General features: G+C 39.8%; 1 long non-coding RNA gene and 1 pseudogene across 1 annotated transcript in view; one reads left to right on the top strand and one right to left on the bottom strand.

Moving 5' to 3' along the window:
• Positions 1 to 23,419, top strand: part of LOC141568315 (uncharacterized) — a 693,059-nt gene that overhangs the window by 103,902 nt on the left and 565,738 nt on the right. The gene's annotated exons all lie outside the window — the stretch shown is intronic.
• LOC109451672 (small ribosomal subunit protein uS2) lies at positions 16,398 to 17,317 on the bottom strand (annotated as a pseudogene).

The following is a 23,419-nucleotide window of genomic DNA, read 5'->3' as shown; positions in this document are numbered from 1 at the left end:
TGAACCATGATGTGGAGGGTTCAGAAGGTTTGGGAGGCCAACACAGTCCCGAGACTATTTTTCTGTTCCTGTCAGAACATGAGGAGAATGTAACTTGTCTTTTGCCTCATATGTGTCTTTTGAGGGTGGTCAGATGGTGTTTGGTGATTTGTTTTGCCAGCATGCAATGAGCAGCTGGTACAGGAGAAGGGGAGACTGGGAGATGAGTTCTCCGTCCTCTGCAGGAGAGCTCATGCTGAATCCAGGGCTCTGGCTGAGGGGAACAGGTGCTATGACCCATCCCCTGTACTGCCATTCTAGGCTGACCTCTATGGTTGTGGCTCGGGAGAGGACAGGCAGAAGCCTGACCCAATGCATTGTTCTAACTTTATACATTTCCTGCAAATGGAAGTGGGCTGAATGGTAGCTTTTCTCTATCACCAGAGCTTTTTGGAGCTTAGACTCTTCACAGTCAGCTGACGACGACGTGTTGGCTTGAGAAGAAAAGGTTCTTTTTTGTTTGTTTGTTCTACTTTTTCATTGAAATGGCAATTCACAGAGTACACCATATTTATAATAGTTGAAACATAACCACTAGCAACCACTAGCAGTCCAGAAATCGGCTTGCTGGGAACCTGGGACACCTGCTCCCATAGAGGGAGAAGACCTGCTTGGATGTGAGCAAAACAGCAGAAATTTCAGAGCCATTGCTTTTCAACCTAGATGTTCTTCATTCTGATTTCAGGAACCCTGAGTTCCTGGGGATGTCCTGGGACGTCCGCCCCTAGGAAACATTTTTGGGTTCCTTATATTCTCTCAACTGCTTTGTGCCAGAGTGGGTCTAAGCTGTGCCAGGCTGGCAAGGACAGAAATGACCCAGTTTCCAGAGATGTGGCCCATCATGATGTTTTTTTTTTTTTTTTAAATTATTACATAGTTCTTAAAATTGTGATAAGAATACTTAACACGAAGATTTACCCTCTTAAATTTTTAAGTGTATAATACAGTGTTGTTAATCCAGGTACTGTGCTGTACGTATCTTATATACAAGAACTTACTCATCTTGCATTCATCTTAGTCACCAAAACCTTGTACCTATTGAACAGCAACTCCTCATTACCCCCCATCCTCAGTCCCGGGGAACCACCACTCTAGTCTCTGTTTCTGTGAGTTTGATTACTTTAGATTCCTCATGTAAGTACCATCACGCAGTACTTGTCCTGTGACTGGCTTGTTTTGCTTGGCATACTGTCCTCCAGGCTTATCTGTGTTGTCGCAGATTGTAGGATTTCCTTCTTTTGAAAGGCTGAGTAATGTTCTAATATATATTTCACATTTTCTTTATTCATTTGTTGATGGACATTTAGGTTGTTTTCATATCTTGGCTGTTGTGAATAATGGTGCAGTGAACACGGGAGTGCAGATAGCACTTTGAGATACTGATTTCGTTTCCTTTGGGTATATATATCTAGCAGTGGGATTACTGAATCATATGATAGTTCTATTTTAAATTTTTTGAGGAACCTCCATACTGTCTTCCATAGTGGCTGCATCATTTTATTTTCCCACCAACAGTGCACAAGGGTTCCAATTTCTCCACATCCTCACCAACATTGTCTTTTTTTCTGCTTTACTGAGGTATAATTGACAAATAAAGTTGTATGTATTTGAAGTATATAATATGATGATTTGACATACATATACTTTGTGAAATGATTACCACAATCAGGTTAATTAGCACATCTCTCACCTTATATAGTTACTTGTGTGTGTGGTGAGAATGCTTATGGTCTACGTTTTCAGCAAGTTTCAAGGACACAGCACAGCATTATTAACTATAGTCACCACCATGCGGTGCATTAAATCCCAGAGCTTATTCATCTTATACCCCAAGGCTTGTACCCTTTGATCAACATTTCCCAGTCTCCCTCAGCCTCGAGCCCCTGGAAACCACCATTCTACGCTCTGATTCTATGAGTTTGACTTCTTGTTTTTAGAGTCCATATATAAGTGAGGTCATATAGTATTTGCCTTTCTCTGGCCAATTTCACTCAATATACCGTATTTTGCCATGTATAATGCTGCCATGTATAATGCACTCTTTTGCCCAAATTTGTGAGGGAAAAATAAGGATGTGCATTATACATGGATAGTGTTAATTCCGTTTCCCTGAAAGTTTGAGCCGAAAACATGGATATGCATTATACTTGGGAGGGAGCGCATTATACATGGCAAAATACAGTAATGTTCTCTAGTTTCATCCATGTTGTTGCATATGGGATGATTTCCTTCTTCTCATGTCTGAATTATATCTATATATATCTATCTATATCTATATCTATATCTATATCTATATCTATATCTATATCTATATCTATATCTATATCTATATCTATATCTATATCTATATCTATATCTATATCATCTCACATCTTTATCCGTTCATCTATTGATGAACACCTTTTCATGTACCTGTTGGCCATTGGATGTCTTTTTTTGAAAAATGCCCTTGCGATATAGACTTCCGGAAAAATGGCGGAGTGAGGTGAGCCTCTGTAAAGCTCCCCTGGAATTTACAAAGAATCGAACAACAAAAACTCCACAAAGGACTCCCTGCACAGCAGACAGGCAACACGAAGAGGCCCACTACCGACTGAAATCACCTACAGGTGGGAGATCCGCGCGAGTGGAGGGAGGAGGAAAGGGAGAAGTGCGCGGAGACGGAGCCGTGCGGGCACAGGATGCAGACCTAGCTCAGTGCGCCGAGCTCGCTGCTTCCCGGAACTACCGCAGCTGCGGGAGATCGGACTGCTAGGGCTCCGCCAGGGCTCCACAGGGCTGAGGGGACAGCATATAACACGGCTGAACCCAACGCTCACGGCAGAGGCCTCGGAGAAAAGACTGAGGGAAAAAGGCTGAAAATGGTGGTTTAAGCCCGCACTGCCAAGCAGAGAACGGAGCCTTAGGCACTGAGACTAGCCGCCCCCTCCCTCCCCTCCCAGAGCTCGCCCCGCCCCCACCTGCCCGGTGCTAGAAGCGAAACAGTAGCAGTGTCAGATCAAAACAACAGAAAATTTGCTGTTTTGAGAACTGTGGGCCGCAAACACAAATTCACAGCCCAACTAGTTCCAGCAAAGGGGAGAGAGCTGTGGAAGCAGGACCAGCTGTGGTGGTGGTTGCCGCCATTGCTCTGGGCCACCTCTCACAACTCACCCCGCCCCTGACCCCACCTATCTGGGCGGATCCCTGCAGGAGTAAACAGAACTGCTGAAATATACGGGCTCTGAATCAGCAGCTGGAAGAGCTTTCGAACATCAAAAGCTCTCCGCATACCCACCGGGACACTGCGCCCTGTGACCTAGACGAACTATTAACAGAGGAGAAGCCCGTCTCCCAGGGAATCCCCCATTGCGTGAGAAGTTGGAATAGTGCAGAGAAAACATAGCACTACTGTGTGGGAGAAGAAAATAAGTTGCAGTTGGAGAAATAATAAAACATTCTACCAACAAGTACTGGCAAACAAAAGAAAGACCGCTTTCTATCAACCTGTTGCAGAAGTCACTCCTGTAGATGTCTAGGAAGAGAAATAGTAAACCAGTAATCGCCATGAATAACCAAGGCAACAAGATAGCTCAGAAAGAAAGTGAAAAATCTCCAGAGAAGGCACTTAAAGATACAGAAATATGTGACTTAAATGACAGAGAATTCAAGATTGCAGTTCTGAAAAACTCAACGAGATACAAGAAAACACAGATAGGCAGTTAAAGGAACTCAGAAACTCAATCAAAGAACAGCATGAGCATTTTACGAAAGAGATTGAAATTAAAAAGAAAAATAGAATTTCTGGAGATTAAGAACCCAATAGAAGAAATTAAGAATGAAATAACCAGCTTAGGTAGTAGAGTTGACCAGATGGAGCAAAGAATCAGTGACATCGAAGATAGAAACCTGGAAATGACACAAATTGAAGAAGAAAGAGACTTGAGACTTAAAAGAAATGAAAGAACTCTACAAGAACTTTCTGACTCCATCAGAAAGAGCAATATAAGAATAATGGGCATACCAGAAGGAGAAGAAAGAGAGAAGGAACAGAGAATATATTCAAACAAATTGTCGATGAGAACTTCCCAAATTTGTGGACAGAACTGGACCCTCGAATCCAAGAAGCAAATAGAACACCTAGTTACCTCAATCCCAACAGACCTTCTCCAAGGCACATTGTATTGAAGCTGTCTAAAATCAACGACAAAGAAAGAATCCTCAAGGCAGCCAGGGAAAAGAAGACGGTAACTTACAAAGGAAAGCCCATTAGATTATCATCAGATTTTTCAGCAGAAACTCTACAAGCCAGGAGGGAGTGGAACCAAATATTCAAACTATTGAAAGAGAGAAATCATGAGCCAAGAATAATATATCCAGCAAAGATATCCTTTAGATATGAAGGAGGAATAAAGACCTTTCCAGACATACAGAAGCTGAGGGAATTTTCTAATACACGACCTGCACTACAAGAAATACTAAAGGAGGCTATTCGACCACCATCAACAGGGACAATTTGTGGCAACCAAAACTCAAAAAGGGGAGAGTAAAGGCCTGAACCGGAATATGGGAATGGAGAAAGTAAGCGTGCTGAAGAAAATGGAATACTCTAAATATCAAACTTTCTTTTACATAAACTTAAGGGTAACCACTCAAAATAAATCCAGAATTGAAATATATACTGAAATAAAAGAAGAAACAGAGGGAAACATCATAGAATACCACCACACAGAAATAATAGACAACAACAAAAGGCAAAGAAACAATGGAGACACAACCTTACCAGAAAACTAAGGATAGAATGACAGGAAATCCTCACATATCAATAATCACCCTAAATGTAAATGGACTGAACTCACCAATAAAAAGGCACAGAGTAGCAGATTGGATCAAAAAACTAAACCCAACCATATGCTGTCTCCAAGAGACACATCTCAGCTACAAGGACAAGCATAGACTCAAAGTGAAAGGGTGGAAATTGACACTCCAAGCAAATGGTACCCAGAGAAAATCAGGTGTAGCCATAATGATATCAGATGAAACAGACTTCAAGGTGAAAAAGATAACAAGAGACAAAGATGGACATTTCATAATGGTGAAGGGACTGTACAACAAGAAGACATAACAGTCATCAATATTTATGCCCCCAATCAGGGAGCACCGAAATACACCAAGCAACTACTAACAGAACTAAAGGGAGAAATTGACCAAAACACAATTATACTAGGGGACTTAAATACATCATTGACAGCTATGGATAGATCATCCAAACAGAAAATAAATAACGAAATAGTAGCCCTAAATGACACATTAGATGAAATGGACATAATTGACATTTATAGAGCACTTCATCCTAAAACATCAGACTATACATTCTTTTCTAGTGTACATGGAACATTCTCAAGGATAGACCATATATTGGGACATAAAATCAGTCTCAACAAATTTAAGAAGATTGAAATCATACCATGCATATTCTCTGATCACAAGGCTTTGAAATTGGATATCAACTGTAAAAAGAAAGCGTGGAAAAACACAAATACATGGAGACTAAACAACATACTTTTAAAGAAGGACTGGGTCAAAGAAGAAATTAGAGGAGAGATCAAAAGATACATAGAAACAAATGACAATGAAAATACATCCTACCAAAATTTTTGGGATGCAGCGAAAGCAGTTTTAAGAGGGAAATTTATCTCATTACAGGCCTATCTCAAGAAACAAGAAAACTCCCAAATAAATAACCTCATGTTACACCTTAAAGAACTAGAAAAAGAAGAACAAGTAAAACCCAAGGTCAGCAGAAGAAAGGAAATAACAAAAATTAGAGCAGAACTAAATGAAATAGAGAACAAAAAGACAATAGAAAAAATTAATATGACAAAGAGCTGGTTCTTTGAAAAGATTAACAAAATTGACAAACCCTTGGCTAGACTTACTAAGATAAAAAGAGAAGACACTGATTAACAAAATCAGAAACGTAAAAGGGGAAGTTATCACGGACACCACAGAAATACAAAGGATCATCCAAGAATACTATGAAGGACTATATGCCACCAAATTCAACAACCTAGAAGAAATGGACAAGTTCTTAGAAACATATAGCCTTCCAAGGCTGAACCATGAAGAACTGGAAAATCTAAACAGACCGATCACCAGTAACGAAATTGAATCAGTCATCCAAAACCTTCCCAAAAGCAAAAGTCCGGGACCAGATGGCTTCACTAGTGAATTCTACCAAACCTTCAAAGAGGATCTAATACCAATTCTGCACAAACTCTTCCAAAAAATTGAAGAAGAGACAGTACTCCCTAACTCATTTTATGAGGCCAACATTACCCTGATACCAAAACCTGGTAAGGACAACACAAAAAAAGAAAACTACAGACCAATATCTCTGATGAACACCGATGCAAAAATCCTAAATAAAATTCTAGCAAATCGAATACAACAATGCATTAAAAAGATTATTCATCACGACCAAGTGGGGTACATCCCTGGGGCACAAGGATGGTTCAACATACGCAAATCCATCAATGTGATACATCACATAAACAAAATAAAGGACAAAAATCATATGATTATATCAATTGATGCAGAAAAAGCATTTGACAAGATACAACATCCATTTATGATTAAAACACTTAATAAAATGGGTATAGAAGGAAAATACCTTAACATAATAAAGGCCATATATGACAAACCCTCTGCTAATCTCATAATTAATGGAGAAAAACTGAAGCCCTTTGCTCTACGTTCAGGAACACGACAGGGATGTCCCCTATCACCTCTGCTTTTCAACATAGTGTTAGAAGTCCTTGCCAGAGCAATCAGGCAAGAGAAAGAAATAAAAGGCATCCAAATTGGGAATGAAGAAGTTAAATTATCACTCTTCAGATGACATGATGCTATATATAGAAAACCCTAAAGACTCCACCAAAAAGCTATTAGAAACAATCAACGAATACAGTAAAGTTGCGGCTACAAAATCAACACACAAAAGTCCATTGCCTTCCTATATACTAACAATGAAATCTCAGAAAAAGAAATACAAAAACAATTCCTTTTGCAATTGCAGCAAAAAGAATAAAATACCTAGGAATAAACTTAACCAAGGATGTGAAAGACCTATATGCTGAAAACTATAAGACATTTTTGAAAGAAATTGAAGAAGACACAAAGAAATGGAAAGACATTCCGTGCTCATGGATTGGAAGAATCAACATAGTTAAAATGGCCATATTACCCAAAGCAATATACAGATTCAATGCAATCCCCATCAAAATCCCAATGGCATATTTTAAAGAAATAGAACAAAAATCATCAGATTTGTTTGGAACCACAAAAGACCCCGAATAGCCAAAGCAATCTTAAGGAAAAAGAACAATAATGGAGGTATCACACTTCCTGACTTTGGCTTGTACTACAGGGCTACAATAATCAAAACAGCATGGTATTGGCAGAAAAACAGACACATAGACCAATGGAATAGAATTGAGAACCCAGAAATAAAACCACATAAATATGGACAGATAATTTTTGACAAAGAAGCTAAAACATACAATGGAGCAAAGACAGCCTCTTCAATAAATGGTGCTGGGAGAATTGGATAGCCACGTGCAAAAGAATGAAACTGGACTGCTATTTGTCACCATGTACCAAAGTTAATTCAAAATGGATCAAAGACTTAAGCATAAGACCTGACACAATAAACTGCATAGAAGAAAACATAGGTACTAAACTTATGGACCTTGGGTTCAAAGAGCATTTTATGAACTTGACTCCAAAGGCAATGGAAGTAAAAGCTAAAATAAACGAATGGGACTATATGAAACTTAAAAGCTTCTGCACAGCAAAAGAAACCATTGACAAAATAAAGAGGCCACCAACTGAATGGGAGAAGATTTTTGCAAACAGTGCCTCCGATAAGGGGCTAGTATCCAGAATATACAAGGAACTCATGCAACTCAACAACAAAAAAACAAACAACCCAATTGAAAAATGGGCAGAGGACTTGAAGAGACATTTCTCCAAAGAGGACATACAAATGGCAAATAGACATATGAAAAATGCTCAACATCACTAATCATCAGAGAAATGCAAATCAAAACCACAATGAGATATCACCTCACCCCAGTCAGAATGGCTATCATCAACAAGACAAATAATAACAAATGTTGGAGAGGCTGTGGAGAAAAGGAACCCTCATACACTGTTGGTGGGAATGCAGACTGGTGCAGCCGTTATGGAAGGCAGTGTGGAGGTTCCTCAAAGAATTACGAATAGAATTGCCATATGACCCAGCAATCCCTCTCCTGGGTATCTACCCAAAAATCTGAAAACATTTAGAGATAAAGACACATGTGCTCCAATGTTCATTGCAGCTTTGTTTACGGTGGCCAAGACATGGAAACAACCAAAATGTCCTTCGATAGATGAATGGATAAAGAAGTTGTGGTATATATACACAATGGAATACTATTCGGCAGTAAGAAAAGATGATATAGGAACATTTGTGACAACATGGATGGATCTTGAGAGAGTAATGCTGAGCAAAACAAGTCAGACAGAAAAAGCAGAGAACCATGTGATTTCACTGATATGTGGTATATAAACCAAAAACAACAAAAGAACAAGACAAACAAATGAGAAACAGAAACTCATAGACACAGACAATAGTTTAGTGGTTGCCAGAGGGTAACGGGGGCGGGGGGTGGGGGGGTGGGAGATGAGGGTAAGGGGGATCGAATATATGGTGATGGAAGGAGAACTGACTCTGGGTGATGAACACACAATGGGATATATAGATGATGTAATACAGAATTGTACACCTGAAATCTATGTAATTTTACTAACAATTGTCACCCCAATAAATTTAATTAAAAAAAAGAAAAAAAAGAAAAATGCCCTTGCCCATTTTTAAATCATATTATTTGTTTTTTGCTATTGAATTGTGTGAGTTCATCATCTATTTTAGATATTAACCCCTTATCAGATATATGGTTTGCATATATTTTCTCTCATTCCATACATTGCCTTTTAATTTTGTTGATTTTTTTCCCTTGCTGTGCAGGAGCCTTTTAATTTGATATTATTTTTTGCATATTAAAGTTGTGTTTTAATTCTTAGATTAGTACTGAGAAAAATAACTTTTTATTTTTTCCTTTCATAACTATCTCTTGGCTCCAGACCAATTAATAACTCTAATTAAATGAGTTTAGCTTTACTAACAGTCTGTGCTTTATTGTCAATCAGAAGATTTTTGCAAAAGGTGGAGGAAATCAGGTTTCAGTGGCCCATTCTTTTGTTCTTTGGAAGGTGTCTGAACAGGAGTGCCTCAGCATAGCCGACCTTGAAGATTGTTTCTGAGCGAGCTCCTGAGAGAAGTGTGAGTGAGCAGACAATGAGGCTAGGAGTATTTTTTTTTGTGGAAGCCTTTTGGATCCAAGTGGAAATGAGTCTCTTAATTACATGTGACGTTTTTGTTTTGATTGATTGATTGATGTTGTTTTTTTCCTACATGAGGAAGTAGTTAAATTCCACAAAGCACAACAACCATATTTTGGAATGGCAAGTTTTAAAGTAATTTTGTTTGCATCTCAATGGCCATTTTCAAAATCGGGGCAAGGAGGATGGTTTTAACATTCTGAGAATAACAGGGTAGCCAGAACATCAGTGAGGATGCCACTTTATAGGGTAGTCAGAAGGAGAGCTGAAATCACAACCTCTCATCTGCTGATAATAATGCAGAGTGAATTACAGGGTGTTTTCAGGCCAGAGCATTTGTTTCCATAGAATAGGCCTAGATTTGAAAATGCTTTTTGGATTAGCAACCCCATTTCTCCTTCACTGAGGGATAAGGGACTTGAATACCACTTTTGTGCTCACTGGCTAATTGTGTGTGTGTGTGTGTGTGTGTGTGTGTGTGTGTGTGTACACACGTGTGTGCACTGGTGAGAATGTGTGTACCCATGCATGCTCTGAGGGTAGGGGAGGGATAGGAAAGGGCTATACAGGAGGAATATGAGAGATAGATAGGAACATACATACATGTATTCCCAGTCACTTGGGTTTTGTACCTGTGTTTTTTCCTTGGTGCTGAATCCCAGCTATAGGTACTAGAAGGAGAAATGGGCACATCGTAGGAGAATGATGAAAAAGATGTGGGGTGGCAAAAGGGCCATCTGATCTCTGTCTTTATTACCAGTGCCTAATAGCTGACTCTGAAAGCTAAATTTCAATTCTCTCTCTCTCTCTTTTTTTTTTTTTTTAAAAAAAAACATTCAACTTAATTTTACCTCCTAGCTTAGAGGATTTAGCTGAACACTGAACATTTAATCTAATCAAGATGATGCTCATCACTGTTTTCAGTCCTTCCTGAGAGCTCTTTTAAGTCATTTGTTAACTCAATAACTTAAATGGCATTCACAGGACAGTCACAAATCTAAGAGAGGAGGCTAGGCCCAGGCAGAAAAGGGGAAGAGAGATGGCTAATTTCACCTTGTGGTTAGAAGGACTCTGGATTCAGGGATGTTTATGATGAGAAAGGTGGAGACCACTATTTGCTATCCTCGTAGAGTGGAAAAATAGTTCATGAGTTTTAGCAACAGTGTAAAGACTATGCCTTGCCAAGGAGAGCTTGCCAGTTGGGGGAATGTGTCCCTTTGTATCAATGGAGGCTTTTGAAGAGAGAGTGTCCCTTTTAATACTTGCATCTGTAGGAATACATTGTCTGCTCACTGATAACTGTCTCAAATACCCAACCTAGCCTTTCAGTTCCACTGAACAGGGAGGTGTGTCCCATAAATCTGGTCCAGCTGTTGGCATGTGAGGAAAAGATCTCTGCTTCCTATCAGGATGGTACTTCAGGTGATTTATACAGGTCTTAGTTTCCTGATAATTCTTTACTGAGCCTGTTACTTCCAGCTAATTGGAGGTGGACACATCTGTGCATCACACGCTCCCCTTTCTACTTCTGGTATCGTCCTTTATGTTTGACACTTTCCACCAGGGTGAAGGAACAAACAGCAATGCTCCCTTCTCTGTGATAGGTCCATGGCCACATCACTGCCAACATCTCCGTGAAGATGCAGCCGTAGTGGCTTATCTGGACCACAGGGTGAGACATGATAAACTGGGTATGGTAGGTCCTGAGTCCCCCGATAAAACCATCTGGCCCATATAAGTGTTTGATTGTAGCAGTTAAACTCTCAAAATCTCTTTGCTATCTGTGTCCCCAGAAATAGGAGCTGAGGGACTGGATGTTTATACATTAGTCTGCGGCAGTAAACGCGTTCCAGAACGGAGGGCTGCTAAGCTTAAATCACACTGTGTCTGTTACGCTTTAGTATGAGCTAATCAACCCCTCTTTCTGCAAAGTAGGCTGGGTAGTTCTTTACACTTGCAGAATGAAATGAGGAGTTTACACACCAGTCCCTAAGCTTGACAGCTGCTCCCTAGGTCCCCTCAGCAAAGCCTCCCAACCAGGTGTAGGCAAGAAGATACTGTGTGAAGGATGGCAGAGAGCTGTTGTGTTCTGTGCATGAGGACACAGCCGCCATATAGTTCTACAGGGAGGAGTAGGGACCAAAATCCAGCTTGTGCTTCAACACAGTGTCAGTCTTGAGGAAGGGGGCCATTTTTTATTATTACTTTTTTAATTTGCAAAAAGCCCTCTCTGCTTGTCAAGCTTTACACCATCAGAAGAGTGACTTTTTCTTGTTTGCACAAAGATCCCGTATACACTGTGACCCTTTTGCATGTGGCATTCCGTGAGTTCCATTGTATAGTGTACAGCCACCACAGGGGCTGGAAGAAAATGTAATGACAATCCATTTGGTCAAGTTATTCCATTAGGACCAAAAACATTTGACACACTCAGACTTTGCAGGGATATCATTGTGGTTTGGGAGGGCCTACTGGAAGCAGGACAAGCGGAAGTAGGATGGGGGCTCTCCTTTACGGTTCCCCTTTTGTATGCAGCTTTTACAGTGGTATCGTAAAGGGAGGGAAGCTGAGTTACAAAGAACAGCAGAGTAAATTTCAGCAAATTGATACACTCTTACAAAGAGGAAGGCAATGTAAAATGTTCCCCAAATGTAAATGTTGTCTTTGGGCTGTCTTCAAGAAATGCCTTAAATCCAGTTGCTCTGGCTATACGGGTCTCATTTGATCAGCAGTCCTTCAGTTTCACAGAGGCTAATACTGTTTTGTTTTCAGAAGGGAAAATGTACCTGTGTTTGCCTTCCTTTGCTTTGTAAAACTGAATTGCAGAGAACTCATGAATAATAGAAAGAACACGAAGGACTGTGAAATTAACACGGGCATGAAACAGAATTTCTGAAAGGGGAAACTGCTGCAGGAAGGCTTGCTTCAACCTTCCGCAGACAGGGTTTTACAAACTGGGACATGTTAGTATTGGAGGGTGTTTCCTGCTTTCAGGAAGCTGAATATTTTCAAATCTTTAGGTCAGATACGTATTTCTTATGAAGATCTGCAAGGGTGGAAACGATGGTGGTTTATGGCTCCAGTGAGGAACATAGGTCAAACTGTGACATTTGTCAGTGGGAACTACGATCTTACTCTTTAATAATGAAGATAGCTAACTTTTATTGAGCACTCACTACGTGCCTGGCACACGTTTTCCCACATGAATTCATAACTGCCTAGTAAGGGAGGTACAATGATCTCCATTTTACATATGCAGAAACTGAGGTGCAGAAAGGTTAAGTCACACAGTCATTAAGAGATGGGGCCAACCCAAGTCTGAGTGAGTGACCCTGGGGCTCGCCCTTTTGATCACCACAGCACTTCTTCATGTTTATGTGTCCTCTTAGCCCTTCGTGTGCAAAGCCCTCCTGCAACTCACTGTGATGGCCTGCTGGCCCTCCTCCTTTTCCTTTCCACTCCCCACAAGGCAGCACCCTGCCCTGTAGATTCCTCATGTTCCAGGTTCTCTCCATGTTGTCTTGGGGTCATGTAGAATAAGTGGGAGAAGAGGAAGTATCCTACAAGAGTGTGCTTTATTGGATCAAATACTACTATGGGTTGTTTCTAACCCAGAGTCACCACAGTATATGGGACAATGCTTAAAAACTATAAAGCAGTGCATAAATGCACATAGCTAAGAGTCTGAGCTTTGGAATTAGATCTGGGTTTCATTCTTTCATTAATTCACTCATTTGTGGATTGCTTATTGAGCATTAACTATGTGGTAAGCATGTGTTAAGTGCTAGGTTTTAATTCCAGAATCACTGCTTACATCTGTGGATCTTGGGAGATTTATTCAATCTCTTTAATGAGAACAATAGTTACCTCTGGGCTGGTGTAATATTAGAAGTGGGCACATAGTATGAGCTCAATAAATGTTGTTATTAATAAAAGGATAAAAAAGTGCTGCTGTTGGGCCAGTGCCTGCTTCTGTTACTTTCCCTCAGGGCCCTGCCTGCCAAGGTTTTAGTAAGCTGGTGTGCGTCACCAGGGCCTGAGAAGTTAATGTGCAGCTGAGCTATCAGCCTTTGTAAAGACTTTTTAGTGAAATAACTTAGCCCAAAGGAATACCTAATTCGGGGCACAATGGCAGACTCAAATGGAGGTCATTTCTGCAAGGGACTTGCACATCAAACCCTCAAATATCTGCCTGCATCTTTACTTTAGTAACTACCTTCACCTGGCAGTAAGCAGCTTTCCTTCTGTCTGATCAAAGGAATCGGTAGTTGCTTAGGAAATAGGGATAAATTTATATTAAATAATGAAAGAATTTCCATTTGTCCTTCTAGGTTTTAGTAGCTCACCTCTGTTTAATGCATAATCCACTGATGTTGGCACTTCATGTTTTTCGAATGCCCTCAATCACACTACTTGGCTAATCTAATGTGATTCCGCTAATAGGTTTTCTGTCGGCATTTATGGACCATCTCATTCATCCACCTTTCTGCCTAAGAGAAGAGTGTATATGCAGCAGGCCTGAGCTCTCTTTCCCAAAGCAATTAATTCTGTTTGAAGATCAACGTGTAGAATTTGGGATTCCATCGTGTGTTCCCCGAAACGGAATGGAAGCCAGTTTCTCTCTTTCCCAGTTCATGAAAGAGTAAAGAATGAGTTTTGAAACAATTATGTTTTTAGAGTAAGGCTTTTCAAAACCTCCAAAAAAAAAACAAGGGTTAGTAATAGTAACTACTTGCAGGTGGTTTAAGTTATTAGCAGGAAATAAGAGTGCTCCTTCTCTCCCCCACTCAGTGGCCTCCAGTGGCTTCCATCCCGCTCTGAGTTCCAGCCACACAGATCCAGACTGTGGTTGCAAAGCCCAGTCCTGTCTGGCCCCTTGTTCTTTCTGACCCCATTTCCTGCCAGCCTCTCGTTGCCCACCTTGGTGCAGGCCCATATTAGCTTCTCCGGTACTGCTAGTCTCCGTCATGCTGAGGATACTTCTGGTATAGGCTGATCTCCTTCAGGTCTCTGTTTGCACGTCAGTATATCAGGGATGTCATCACTACTCCCCTACTTGCTCCGTCCTTTCTGGGTAGTCCTTAACTTCTTTCCCTGCTTTATTTTTCTTCTTAGCACGTATGTCCATCTTACGTATTACTTACTGTCTTGTTTAATTGTCTTTTATGCTGCGGCTGCCTCCCCCTCCCACCCCACATACAATTTAAGCTACTTGAGAAAAAGAAGTTTTCTATGTTGTTCACTGCTGAATAGCCAGGGCCTGGAAATGTGCCTGGCATGTAGTAGGTGCTCAGTGCATACATGTTGCATTTATGGATGGATTATTTAGTTTTTAGTTTATTAAATTCCACTCTTGGTGTTTAGAGAGAACAACAATAATATCTTACTGTTATATAGAAATATAGGGGTTCTTGGATACTTTTCAATCTACAAAGGCTACTAAAAAGCTAGTATTCAAAATGCCTGGAACGTAGCAAAAATCTACCTGGGATTCCAGATAACTCAAAATATGGGAGTTGTGGTAAAACAAACTGAAAGTAGGATCTGCATGGTAAAAGAAATGTGTATGTAAATGAAAATCGCATTAAAGACCCAGATCAAGGACTAATGTGGGCCCAGGAAGAGAAAGTAACCGGTTTGCAATCGTAACTTCCTTCTTAAGTTACTTCCTGACCCATAATTATTTTTCTAACCTCTGGGACTCTTTACTATTTTTTCTACAGGGAGATGACTTTTCCCACTTTTTAAAACTGTATTATATCTTATTGTTTCAGTCATTTACTTTGAGATCTTTAAGCAATGGCATGTTATTTGTAATGAGCTAAGGAAGGCACCTTGGCTCCTTTGAAATTTTCCTTATTGTTAAAACTAATGCAGTGAAGTTGAGCCTCCTCCTGGGGCTTTCCTGTAGTCATGGCGTGCTATCGGTAAATATTCATAAACCTGCTGTCATGGAAATGAAATGGAGTGCCTCAAAATTACTTTGGGGGCAGAAAGAAGACCCTGAAGAGTGAAATGGGAGGATGCATTTTGTTTTCAGATTTGGAATGAAGAAAGTATTCCTTTTGTGAGTGGATGACGTGCTCTGCCCTGGGGAAGAATTCCAAAACGCTGAGCAGATTGTGTTCAAGGCAACACTTGCACAGTGTGGGGGCAGATTCTATCCACACCTGAGTGGGGCATCTGAGGGGCTGGTGGCAACTTCTGAGGAGTGCTCCTCAGTGAGAAGACTGTGGGCACTGACTGTGTTTTGGAATATACCTTAAAACTCCTTGATGCTTTTTAGAGGATTAGTATTATTTTTAGAAACTGTTTATTTTGTGTCAGCCTTATTTCCATTTTATTTAAGAGTTTGTGGAAGTGAAGTAGGATAGATAGGCTGGGAAACTGACAGCCGCCTCCAGGGTCCAAGGGAGGTGCCTCACTGGTTACACAAGTAACAGGTGACTGTTTCCAGCCCCTGCAGCCAGAGAAAAACAAGAACCAGTGTCACGCAGCAAGGCTGGTCCCTATGACTGGGGACCTGACCTTTAGCTAATTTTAATGTCATTTGCACTGTGGTTACTGTGACTCCCATCATGCATCCGATGCCATGACAGTTCCGTAGGAACCAAGTAAGAGAGAAAATACGGGAAATGGAGGGTCCCTTCTAGAGGGAGGAGATGAATTAACCACGTCAATGGGACATCACCAAAAGCCCCTGATCGTGACTTCCTCGGTAGAACCACTCATTCTCTGAGTCTGCCTGTACTTTTCCTCTCAAGGGTGTACTTGCATTTTCAATAAATCGCCTTTGCTTTTCTGCATCTGTCTTGCTCTTGAATTCTTGGTTCTTGTGCAGAGACAAGAACCCAGTTGCCGCTGCTCCAGGTTGAGTCCTCTCTTGCACATCCTTGTGAGCCTCTGGTGATAGAAGAACAGTTAAAGACCACTCAGCGTGTTGTTCCTACCTATCCTGTGGCCTGAGCAGTGGGAGCTGAGGACCAGTCTTCGGAGACAGACTGAGGCTGATCTTCCATAGGAAACGGCTGAGTAGGCACAGAGGGCACCTGCACGCCTTCAGACCAGTCTGCGACCTCAGGCTGAGCAGCAGTGAACTCAGGAGCTGGGGCAGTCCATTCGCCCTGAAATCCCTCCTTTTCAGCAGCGGCCTGCTGTTCCTTTCCAATCTCATCAGGATCTCTGTAGAAGTAGAGAACAGGCATGACCTCCCCAGGTGCTCATGGGAGATGGTGCCACGCATGCGCAGAACTTCCCGGGCCAGCATCCCCACATCAGAGCCACTGAATGAGCTCCCTCGTTGTTACAAGTGAGTGTCCACATAGCGCAGAGGAGAGTCTGTGTTACACAGAGCGGTGGGCTGCAGGTTAACATAAGATGCTTCTGTGAGAGGCCAGTGGTCAGCCCTGGCATCGGTAACCACCAGAAGTCTCGGCTCCCAGAAGGCTGCCTGGATCTGGTTAGTGAAGATCCCAGGAGTAAAACGACCAGCAATAGGAGTGGCTCAGGGGCAGCAGCAAACTGCAGCACAGCTCGCTGGCCGGTATTCCTGACGATATGACGCTGACATCAGCCGGGTTTTCAATGGCAACAATGGCATGAGCTTCCAACAGAAGCTTCTCACAGGTTCTCTTTAGATTTATTATGTAGATGCCATCACTTTTCCTTTTGTAGATGTACTGTTCCATTTGGAAGTCAAAGTTGGTTGACTTCCAAAGTGGGTTCAATCTAAGTGAGTTCCTGCTGCAAGGAATTTGAGGACATCCTCCTTCTTTATTTGTATGACATCAAGACTCCAGACATTGTGAAAGTTTCCCTTTAAGTTATGTGGGAACCGAGAACAACACCACATGGGCCCCTCTCTGGGTAATGTGGAAAGGTGAGGCTTTTCCTTAGGCCAATACACATTTACCAAATGCCTCCGGTGAGAGAGGCACAGATGTAAAAAAGAACCCAAGAAGGGCCAGCCTCATCTGTAAACTCATTGATAAATTAAACAATGTCTGATGTTGGTCGTACTTTTAGGGTACCTTTACTGTAGTGTTGAATCCTCCTCTCCCCTCTTCCTTTCATTATCTCCCTGTAAGTGAATCCAGGTTCTTGGGTCAAGGGCAGAATGTTTCAGTGATTTTGGTGAATTGATGAAGGTGGTGTATTTAATCAGAGGCTGCTTCCAAAGAGAGGTGTCTGTTCTTTGGAATCACTTAAAGGAGAACTATAATCTAGAAAATTAAAGGCATCAGCAATATTTGCAGTTGTGGAACGTCAAGGTCAGGAGAAAAAAAAAAAGCCTGAGAGGGCACTCTTGTCACTGGCTTCAAAGGAGCTAATTCTTAGGGTTATTAGCTGCGTCAATTTACAACGCTATATACTCTTGAACACCAAATGCTCATTATTGAAAATTAAAGAAGCGTGATGCTGAGATTTGAATTATATTTTAGATAATAGATTTTGGAACATGCTTCATATTGTTGAGATTGACCTGACCTTACAACTAATAAAGGTTTCCAGTAAGCATGGAACCTTAGTTACAATACCTTGTTTCCACTAGTATGAGAAAAACAAGGAAAAGCTGCTTTGTTTTTATTTCCATCGTGGTGCTCAGAAGTAGGCAAAATTCTTAGGTAGATAAAGCCTGGCTTTGGAATCTACAGCCTCTACTCTCCTTGGGCTCTCTGTGTCTGAAAGATCTTAACCACCCACTCTATCTTAATCTTTGTTTAGGAAGGAAATATAAGCATCCTGTTTTAAAAGATGGACAATAGCTTAGTGGGTTTACTGAAAGTCAGAGAAAAATGTTCTAATGGCAGATTTTCAGGCTTCCGCTGTCTATGTAGGGGTCTAGGAGGTGGATGGTTACCTACTGGGTCCATGGTAAGTAAGGCTTGTTCAATTGCAGTGACTCTAGCTGGTCTCCCTAACCTTGCTCTTAACTTTTCCAAGCCAACCTACACAGTGCTAGGAATAAAAAGCTTCATTAAATGTGGTTTATTTTTTTGGTCACAATAGTTTCTCAAATCAAGAGTGACTTCACATTATATACTGTCACCATCACAGACACATCTGTCTGGCTTCCATAGTCTTTTACTGACCCTTGACTTCTCCTTCCTCTGTCAATAACCTTCTGGTTCTTCCATTTTTAATCTTAACAAACACATTTCTCATGATACTCTGGACTTTCTTCTTCTAACAAATTACTGTCATGTCTCAGACTTACTTATCATGACTTCCCTGCGTTAGCACTTGACATTTTACCTCCAAAATGCCTTTTGTTCCCAGTCGCAGTAGGCCATATAGCTTTGCTCAAAAAATTTTGCCTAAAAGCCCACTTCCTGGCTTAGCCTATTCTGATCACGTCTCTGGAGAACCCAACCATTCTTAATAATTTTTTAAGGGTATTTCTGGGCAGAAAAAAATTACTTCTGTCTAAGTTAGAGCTCTTGCTTTATGATTGAAGCCCATGTGCTTTCTGTTTTCTTAGAATGTGATAAAATCTTGTCACCCTCTTGCATTTACAAATTCTTCATAAATTTAAAGCTTATTATAAAATTGCCTTTTCACCTATTCTTCCAGCTAGGTACTCTCAGTTTTTATCATCCTTTTCTTACTGGACATGTTTTCCAAACTTTTGATTATTACCTGCAACTTTCTTTTTATATCCAATTCAGAGAGAAATACCATATTTCATTGGTTCTAAAAGGCACCTTTTCCCCTCACATTTTAACACATCAAATTTCAACATATAACAGGATTCATCTTACAATTGATGGCATTTTACAATTATTAATGGCAGCATTTATTTTTTTGGTGATAATTAAAATGAAGGTATATCTTGAATGATTAAAAAAAGCAGGGGGAATTAGTCTGGATTAAAGAGAAATGACAACCAAATGCAATGTGCAATTTTTTGATGAGACCTTGGATTGAAAAAAAATCAAGATCAATAAAAGTTTTATTAATTTAAAAATTGGCTTTATTGAGGTATAATTAACTAAAATTATAATATATATAAAGTGCATAATGTGATTATTTGATATATGTATACATGTGAAAGGATTCCCATCGTTGAGGTAACATTCATCACTTCATATGTTTAGTTTTTTGTTTTTTTTTTGGTGAGAACACTTAAGTTTTACTCTCTTAGTAAATGTCAGTTATTCAATACAGTATTTAAAACCATAGTCCCCATGTTGTACACTAGCCCCTCAGACCACATTCATCTTATAATTGAAAGCTTGTACCCTTTTATCAGCATCTCTTTTTATTTCCCTCATCCCTTTAGGCCCCTGGTAACTATCATTCTACTTTCTACTCTTTGTTTCTTTTCTTTTCTTTTCTTTTCTTTTCTTTTCTTTTCTTTTCTTTTCTTTTCTTTTCTTTTCTTTTCTTTTCTTTTCTTTTCTTTTCTTTTCTTTTCTTTTCTTTTCTTTTCTTTTCTTTTCAGATTCCACATGTAAGTGACACCATGCAGTATTTATCTTTTTCTGTCTGGCTTATTTCACTTATCATAATGCACTCCAGTTTCATCCATGTTGTCCCAAATGGCAGGATCCTTCATTTTAAAGACTGAATAATATTCCATTGTGTATATATGTATATACGAAGGTATGACAGTTAACTTTGGGAACTTGCCATCATACGCTTACATTGGCAGCACTGTACAAACAGCTCAGTAAGATTTCATAACCTCAGTGTATCAGTGTCTCACAGCTGTGTTCATGTCAACGTGTGGCGGTGTTTTGCTGAGTGGTGTTCATTACTGTTGTTGCATGTTTCTGTGTACCATCTTGAGACTGTCTGAGCTTGAATTAGAGCAATGAACAAACCTTAAATTTCTTGTTGGATGTGGCAAAAGTGAATCAGGGACATGTTAGTCCAAGTTTATGGGGATAATGCCATGAACAAACAGCAGTGTCCAAATGGATTAAATGTTTTTCTGAGGAGAGAGAACATGTCACTGATGAAGAGAGGTTAGTGCTGCCAGTAGTGAGCAGAACTGATGAAAACATTGCAAAAATTTGTCAACTGTGTGTCCAAATCATTGGCTGACTATGAGAAGCAGAGCAGAGCAAGTAAACATTGATAGAAAAACAGGAGAATCTTAACTGAAAATCTTGACATGAGAAAGGTGTGTGTAAAAATGGTCCCGAAGGAGCTCATTGATGAACAAAACAAAAGCAAAGGACAGTCGAATTTTGCCAAGACCTTTTGGAGAGGCAAGACCCTTTGGGGCATGTTATCACTGGTGATGTAACATGGGTGTACCAATATGACTCTGAAACAGCGTCAAAGTGCACAATGGAAGTCAGCCAATTCTCCATAACCAAAACAATTCTGTCAGTCCAATTCAATAGTCAAAATGATGTTGCTAACCTCTTGTTGATATCAGAGGGATTATTCATTATGAATTTGTACCAACTGGACAAACAGGTTAACCAAGTTTACTATTTTGAAGCGCTGAAAAGTCTGCGTGAAAAACTTAGACAAAAACAACCTGAACTTTTCGCCAACAATTCATGGCTCTTGCATCACGACAATACACCAGCTCACATGTCACTGTCTGTGCGGGAGTTTTTAGCCAGTAAACAAATAACTGTATTGGAAAACCCTCCCTATTCACCTGGTCTGGCTCCTCCAATGACTTCTTTATTTACCCGAAGATAAAGGAAATGTTGAAAGGAACACATTCTGATGGCATTCAGGACATCAAAGATAATACAATGACAGCTCTGATGGCCATTCCAGAGAAAGAGTTTCAAAATTGCTTTGATGGGTGGACTAAGTGCTGGCATTGGTGCATAGCTTCCCAAGGGGAGTACTTTGAAGGTGGATCATAGTGATATTCAGAATGAGGTATACAGCACTTTTTCTAGGATGGGTTCACGAACTTAATTGTCAGACCTTATATACCACATTTTTCTTATCCATTAAGAAAGACACTTAGGTTGTTTCTATATCTTGGCTGTTGTGAATAATGTTGCAGTGAACATAGGAGTGCAGATATCTTTTTGAGATACTGGTTTTCTTGTCTTTGAATATATATCCAGAGGTGGGATTGCTGGATCATATGGTAGTTCGATTTTTAATTTCTTGAGGAACCATCATACTGTTTTCCATGGTGGCTGCACCAATTTATATTCCCACCAACAGTCCACAAGGCTTCCCTTTTCTCCACATCCTTGCCAACAGTTGTTATGTATTAGGTTAGTGCAAAAGTAATTGCGGTTTAACAAGTTAAAAGTAATTGTAAAAACCACAATTACTTTTGCATCAACCTAATAGTATTATCTTTTTGGTGATAGCTGTTCTAATAAACAGATACAGGGTGATAGTTGTGAGGTGAAATTTTTCAAGACCTTTTTTGATTTCCCTTTTCATTTCTTTTATGACTCATTGATTGTTCAGGAACATGTTGTTTAATCTCCATATATTTGTGAATTTTCCAGTTTTCTTCTTGTAATTGATTGTGATGTCATATGATTGTGGTTGGAGAAGGTGCTTGATATAATTTCAATCTTCATAAATTTATTAAGACTTGTTTTGTGGTCTAACATATGATCTATCCTGGGGAATATTCCATGTGCTCTTGAGATGAACATATATTCTACTGCTGTTGGATGGAATGTTCTGTATATGTCTGATAGAATCATGTGGTCTACTGTATAGTTTAAGTCCAATGTGTCCTTACTGATTTTCTCTCTGATTTATTCTTGAAAGTGGGGGTATTGAAGTCTCCTACTGTTATTCTATTACTATCTATTTCTCCCTTCAGATCTGTTAATATTTGCTTTATATATTAGGTACTCTGATATTGGGAGCATAAATATTTGTAATTATTATATCCTCTTGATGAATTGACCTCTTTGTCATTACATAATGACTTTCTTTGTCTCCTGAGTTTTTGGCTTGAAGTCTGTTTTGTCTGATAAAAGCATAGCTACCCCTTATGTTTTTGGTTTCCATTTGCATGGGATATCTTTTTCCATCCTTTTACTTTCACTGTATATGTGTACTTAAAGCTAAAGTGAGTCTCTTGTAGGCAGTATATGGTTGCTTTTTAAAAATTCACTTAGCTATTCTACATCTTTTGATTGGAATACCTAGTCCATTTACATGTAAAATAATTATTAATAGGTAAGTACTTACTATTGCTGTTTTGTTGTTTTCTGGCTGTTGTCTAGTTCTATCGTCCCTCCTTTTATTCCTCTCTTGCTCTCTTCCCTTGTGATTTGATGATTTTCTATAAGGTATGTTTTGATTCCTTTCTCTTTGTCTTTTCATTCCTCTCTCTTTTGTGTACCTACTATAGGTTTTTGCTTAGTGGTTACCTGAAGCTTACCTAAAGATATATTGATAACAGTCTATTTTAAGCTGATAACAACTTCAAATCTATCCAAAGCTCTACATTTTTACACTGCCATTTTTTTTTATACCACAGTTTGCATCTTTTTGCAATGTGTACAAAATTAACAAGTTTTGTAGGTATAGTTATTTTGGATACTTTTGTGTTTTCACCTTTATACTAGAGTTACAATATTAGTGTATTTTGAACTTAACTATATATTTGCCTTTACCAATAAGTTTTATGTTCTCAAACTGTTTTCATGCTACCAATTAACATTGTGTTTAATTTTTAGTATAGTGTTTTGGAGAGAGTTTGGAACATAGTATGAACACATTAGATATTAGTTCTTCACATAATCATCATCATCATCATCACTATTATTTTAATTCTAGTCATCATCTTAGGACTTTGTTTGAAAGGACATAAACCTTTATAAACTTAAACAAAAAGGAAGAAGTTTTATTATAAGAATATGTGAGAACTCAGGAAACTCAAAACCAGGAACTGCCATCAGGTCTCACAAGGGAGGGAACCCTGGAATTGGAAAGTTGGCAGGATTTAAGGCAACCACCCTGTGTGTTTCACTCTTTCTGTCTGTCTGAAGCCACA

The sequence above is a fragment of the Rhinolophus sinicus genome, linkage group LG02, assembly GCF_036562045.2.
Source record: "Rhinolophus sinicus isolate RSC01 linkage group LG02, ASM3656204v1, whole genome shotgun sequence".
Classification (NCBI taxonomy): Eukaryota; Metazoa; Chordata; class Mammalia; order Chiroptera; family Rhinolophidae; genus Rhinolophus; species Rhinolophus sinicus.
This window is presented reverse-complemented; position numbering and strand designations above follow the sequence as displayed.